Source organism: Perissodus microlepis, chromosome 2 (genome assembly GCF_051167445.1).
Source record: "Perissodus microlepis isolate ML-2025 ecotype Zambia chromosome 2, ASM5116744v1, whole genome shotgun sequence".
Lineage (NCBI taxonomy): Eukaryota > Metazoa > Chordata > Actinopteri > Cichliformes > Cichlidae > Perissodus > Perissodus microlepis.
Window position 1 is genome coordinate 34,838,842 of NC_140462.1, and position 6,632 is coordinate 34,845,473.

Below are 6,632 nucleotides of genomic sequence, written 5' to 3' on the forward strand. Positions count from 1 at the left end.
TCAATCGTTCTTTTCATCTTTTCTCATTGCCCACGGTCAGTTATATCCACTTCTGTCGGTCCTAGGATATTCACTAGGGCTGGGTATCATCACTGATTTCTATAATCCACTTGATTCCGATTCACAAGGTCCAGATTCGATTTGGTGCAATTTTTCCTCAGACAGTGAGAAGTCTTATAATTCTGATCATTTATCAGTACTGACACTAAACTTTATCAGAGATGTGAACATCACAGCACATGCCGTTGTGTCAAAGTAACTGATAATAAAATACAAAAAAAACATGAAGGAGATTTTCCTGGCATGGATTTTATAGCAGATAACCTTAAAAATATTCTGCAATTATACCTAATTTGAAAAAGTTTAAATTTCTTCAGTATTGAACAGCAGAAATTAAGCTTTCTTGTCCGAGGTCATTTAAGTACAAAGAAAAGAAAAGACAGCGGCCGCCAGCGCTATAAACAACGGTAGACTGATGGGTAATAAGTGAATGAGTAATGCGGAAAACAGATGTTTGAGATGGGAAACTTTTCCTGAAGTACAAAGCGAGAGCTGTGCATGAACTGTGGTTTTTATCGTGTTGGAAGCAAAACAGCAAAAGTAAGAGGGAATTAATGACGATATTTATCAAATGTGAAGCGTAGTTTGGTTCTTCTTTTGCTGCTGGCCCAGTGAATTTTGGTTGAAGAGAGACAAAACCTGCAGCCCAGAATCTTGCGCAAAAAAGACGTAAAGACGATTCAGACACGACGAATCAGAATTAGTGAGCTTTTGGCTTTCAGCCCCCACGGCGACTAAGCTAATTCTGATGCGTCGGTCCGCTCTGTGTTTACGTCTTCGTGTGGAATGCGTTTCCTGCTCTCATTTGCTGGTTGTTGTTGAAATAGTTTTGAGAGCTTTAACCTGAGATTCTGGCGTTTCTGGTAAAAGACATTTATATTCATTCAATTCAGGATTTAATGAATCGGTATCGCTTCATTGAAGCTACTCACCTTTCTCTATCCACCTGCACTTTCAGCTGGACCAAGGACATTTACAGAGGTCCCGCCCCTGACTATCTCTGATTTGTTTAGACCACGAAGGGGAATGATGTGTGTCTGTTGTTGATCACATGGATGTCTGCGGCAAATTTTACAAACACTTCTCATAATGACTAACTACTCCTGACATTTTTGAGATGTTAGCTCTTTATACAACGAAGTTATAGTGGGATACAAATAATATCAGGCTGATCCTGCCACAATTTGTTCCCCCTGTGAAAATCACGGACAAACAGTAGCCCACATTGCTGATTTTTCGTTCACAAACACTTCTTATTATGACGCATTACTCCTGAAACTTTGGAGGATTTAGCTCTTTATAGAGTAAAGTTACAGGAGAATAAAAATAGTTATCAGCCAAAATGTTAATGGTTTATTAAAATAATCCCATCTGATACCTCGTGAGATAAGATAAGATAAGATAACTCTTTATTGTCATTGCACAGTCATACATAGTACAGTAGTACAATGAAATTGGAAAACTGTCCTACGTCGGCTTTTCCAATAAATATATAATTTTAGATATAATAATAATAATAATAATAATAATTATATATATATATATATATATATATAAAATTTTCTGTTGTAACCCTCAAACTGAATGGTAATGTAACGATACTAATTTTTCACTTTTTCACAAAATGAAAACATCAGTACCTCCTGCGTGCTCCCAGCACAGGGGAAACAAATTCTGTCGGGGATACGTACTTTGGCACAACAGATCCAAGTATAAAAACAATAACAAATACAATTTCTAGGTTCCATAACAGTTTTTATCATTACTTTATTGTGGATTAGGTGAAGAGTTGTTAAATGTAGACAATTTAAATAATAGATTAATGCAATAGCAAATTGTGCCTTTTTCTCAGATGGACAGCAGATGGAGTGAGAGGAGATGAGGTAGGAAGAGAGGCAAAGATTGAGTCATGGGCAGAGCCTAGTTTATTTCTCACAGTTTTTTAAAAATTCTCTTGCTTTATGGTTCTTAGCGCTGTTACCAGTCTTTGCATTTATCATTGTTTTAAGTGTCTTGATTTTAACTGGATCTAAAAGGCTTGGATCTCCACATCGTTGGTGGGAGAAGGTTATCAGGGTGGCTTCAAAATTTGCGACCACATGTTTGCTTTGCATTTTCCCCACCAAGTTGAAGTCACTGATTTTGCTGTTCCAGACTTTTGGAATCTCAGCTGAAACCCACATTCGCCAGGGTAATCTGTCGTAACCGGAACAGTGGAGGCTGGAGGTGTAATGCCGTCTTTTTGCAAAATGTCATTTGAATGAGCCAGTGAACGACACCCACTCAACGACACTGAATGAGCCAGTGAACGACACCCACTGAACGTCCCACTGAACGCTGTTGATGGCTTTTGAGGTTCTGGAGATATGCCAAATCGGAACAAAAAGGACGGGACAAAACATGTTTCTCAGGTCTGGTAGAACAGTAGCTGATTCTATAATGAACAGAATAAACAATAATTGAAAGATGTAATAATTCTGTCACACACTACAGCGGTTGTCAACTTATTTCTGCACAAACTCGCCTCACCTGGGAGACATGAAAAATATTATGCACCTTCACGTTAAGAGGCAGAACCAGCTGAACGGTAACAGGATTTTGACTTTGCTTCCACTGGGAAAGGACCAATAAATCGAGAATATAAACCCTTCATGCTCCTTTCAAGCTCCCCTACCCTGATACTATGTACATTTAAGATAAAGCTTTTTTTGTTTTCAGTATATGTAAAAGTATGGCTTTGTTATTCTATGTAATAATTTCTGAAAAACCTTTAGGCATTTATTTTATAAAGTGCATTTGTTATGATTTCAAGTAACACGCTAACAGCTTCACTGCTCACCTTTCGCTCTTATAATCTAGCCAACCTTTATGTGCTTGAGTAAGAAAACGGTATCTCACTGTACAGTAACTGATCAGCCAGTATGGTTTTAGGACATTTTGAATGAGGCAGAATGACATTTTCATTATTGTTATTATTTTTATTTTTATTTATTTATGTATTTATCTTTGCTTTACCAGCCTTCTGAAATCTCAGCTGAAAACCATATTCTCCGTGGTAATCTGTTGTTACTGGGACGGTGGAGGCTTGGGATGTAATGCCATCTTTGTGCAAACTGTCATTTGGTATCTCTCCCTTAATTGCTGGTCATTGATGATCAACATATCGATGCAGCTATCTGTCCTCCATATGTACAATTATATAAACATACAGACACACAGACACCTTTTAAGCCCTTGTCCTCTGATCAGGTGTCCATGTAGCATTTACCTGGACCACTGTCGCCAAACCATCTGTTTCATAATACATGTAATGTTTAATCTGCACTGGTCACTCCACTTTATTGTCATTGATATTTATATTTAAAAGTGCAATACTGTAATTTTCTGCTGCTCATTCCTGTGCAATATCCCATCTGCCCTCCCGTCATATTTCTTTTCAAGATTTTCTTATTTAATCACTAGTGTACATATATTTATATTTATAGATACATATATATATTTAGTCATCTTTTCTCTTTTACCATGTCTCTCTAATATTTTGCTCCTTACTATTTTTCTATTTTCTTATTATTTTATTTTATTACATTTTCTCCTACTGTATCATGCTGCTGAGTGACTGCTGCTCGTCAAACACATTTCATTGCAATGTTGACCCTGTGCTAACTTGCATATGACAAATAAAACTGAAAACTGAAAACATGTAAGCTAATGGTCCCAACGTGCTTAAGATACATTTTTAAATTATCTGTGTAATTTCTGTTCATATTTAAATTAAGAGGGGGTGGCAGTAAAAACTCTGTAACAGAAATGTCATCAAGTACATTGTCAAACGATTGCGCTGTACGGACTCGCGTACTTGACTACTGAGAAACGGCTTTCACGTCAGACTTCTCTGCGCATTTCATTTACTGCTAAGCTGCTTAGCGGCTCTTATTTATCCAAAGTGCGACACCTGAGCGCAGACCCGGGCTGTTAAACAAATATGAGTCAATGCAGATGTCAGACAGACTGTCCAAATTCTCCCAAAGAATCTGCAGGCACCTTTTTAAAATTGGCTTAGAATAGAAAATTCTAAGTCTATTATTGAGATATTCTTATTTTCTGTTAGTAGTTAATCTTTCAAATGACAAGAGATAATGCCTAGATATCTCACCTCATCTTTCATCTGTGTATTACATATTAACTGCAGGAGACACTCATGTAGAGATAGTATCTCACATTTATTATTATTATTGTTATTATTCATCTGTAAACCTGACGTGTTTCATAATCGCCTTGGCTATGTTAATCATCATGCTCTTCAGGAGGCGTCAAGACGCGGGGAACACAGATGAGAAATTAAAATAACAGTCAACACTTTAATTTTAACTTTAGAGCACAAAATACAAACTTTGAAATCTGAAATTTAAAATGTCTTGTTGGTGACAGAAAGAATTTAGACAACTAAGAAAATGTGTAATAAGGGTAAACTATTGTATATGTACAAAAAAAGATGCTTCTTATTAGTAGATGTAAAACACAGGACTGCAGTTAAAATGAAAAATGTCCTGATGATACAGAAACGATAACTCGACGAATAGAATTTGGACGCGTCTGCCGCTTGTCAAACACCTATTCAGTAGTAGCCGCCATTGTAGCCATAGTAAAAGGGTCTGTGTTGGGTATACGGGGCATAGTGGTTACGCCTGACCATTTTTTGCAGTATACCGTCATGCCGTTCGGGCTAAGAAATGCCCCAGCCACCTTCCAGCGGCTGATGAACACTGTGTTACATGGAGTCAGAAATTGTGAAGTGTATCTGGATGATATAGTTGTCTAGGTGGGGGTTTTGGTTGGTGCCGGACGCTGTGGCGAAGAGCCCACGCCGATGGCTTCTTCGGTTCTGGAGATATGGCGAATGGGACCAAAAAGGATGGGACAAAACGGTCCCAATGGGAGAAAGGAAGGTGCAGAGGGCCTGGTTCCACTGTCATTGCATTGCTCGTGTCCGGGCGCATCCGCAGGTGCCCAACATGGCATGGTTCAGAGTACCTTTGCAGGATGGGGCAGTAGTTGGAGAACGGTCGTGTGATGCGTCCACGGATGCAGAATCGTTCCCCGACTCCAAGGGTGCCCGCCGTGTCTTTGTCAGACCCTCCTATCTGGAGATAGAGCTGCAAACCTTTTTCGGAAGCACTTTCCCTGCACAGAAGCGTCTGCAGCAGGAGACCGCAGAAGGGACAGCAGAACCAGGCCTTTGGAGCACTGCGTCATCTCCTGGTCCACACATGCCATCACGACGCACTGTACAAGGGGAGAGCAAGGCATCGTCGGTTGCCGCAAACAGTACAATCGCCTTCTGCGTCTGTCATTCTCTTTCGTTTGTTTGAGCGCTTGTTTTTTAAATACACAGCAAGTGTCAATCATTCTCTCTCTCTCTCTCTGTCTGTCACACACACAGACACACACACAGACACACACACACACAGCGGCTCAGAGATGAGGGAAAAGCAACAGAAATCAGGAGAGATTTCAATGTGAGGAGATGGCCTGTGATGCTGGGCCATTGTGTAACATTGGAATGAGTACCTGTGGCTGGGGGGTGCTCCTCAAAGGTCCCGGGAGGAGGAGGCGAGGAGGCAGCGGGTGGCTGGCCTTGGGCTGCGCCTCAGGAACGTCATTTATTCTGCGTGGCGCCGCGTGTGCCCTGTGCAGCTTGGATGTCTGCCGCTGACGCTCTGTGGCTCCTGTTCCTCTCATTTCCTGGTCCACACATGCCTTCACGACGCACTGTACAAGGGGAGAGCAAGGCATCGTCGGTTGCCACAAACAGTGCAATCGCCTTCTGTCATTCTCTTTCGTTTGTTTGAGTGCTTGTTTTTTAAATACACAGCAAGTGTCACTCTCTCTCTCTCTCTCTCTCTCTCTGTCTGTCACACACACACACACACACACACACACAGACACACAAACAGACACACAGTCAGACAGACACTGTGAGGTGTGCAGTGCAAAATTGGAATTTCAGTGCTTTTTGATTTGTATCTCTCTCTCTCGCTCTCTCTCTCTCTCTCTCTCTCTCTCTCTCTCTCTGTCTGTCTGTCTGTCACACACACAGACACACACACTCACACACAGACACACACACTCACACACAGACACACACACAGACACACAGTCAGACAGACACTGTGAGGTGTGCAGTGCAAAATTTGAATTTCAGTGCTTTTTGATTTGTATCTCTCTCTCTCTCTCTGTCTCTCTGTCTGTCTGTCTGTCACACACACACACACAGACACACACACACACACACACACACACACACACACACACACAGACACTGTGAGGTGTGCAGTGCAAAATTTGAATTTCAGTGCTTGGTGATTTGTCTCCCTCCAGTGGCCCACTGCAGGTATGATGAGGTTTAAATGATAGGTTAGGGGGTAATAGCCAGTAGTTGACGGAATAAAATGGAATAACTCGAAAAGTAAGTGTCGTAGAGGGATGAAAGTAGTGTCTACGGGTGGGTTTTTGGGTCCTCCGGACACCCTGGTGAAGACCCCATGTCGATAGCACCAACGGTTCTGGACTTG

At 41.0% G+C, this 6,632-nt stretch overlaps 1 long non-coding RNA gene across 1 annotated transcript; it reads right to left on the reverse strand.

Moving 5' to 3' along the window:
• Window positions 1–1,807: 1,807 nt before the first annotated feature.
• Window positions 1,808–6,006, reverse strand: LOC146393041 (uncharacterized). The gene is made up of 2 exons (XR_014797246.1): window positions 5,629–6,006; window positions 1,808–5,343 (listed from the first exon to the last, which is right to left on the reverse strand). It is a non-coding gene; the product is annotated as an uncharacterized LOC146393041 (long non-coding RNA).
• Between the last annotated feature and the right edge of the window lie 626 nt (window positions 6,007–6,632).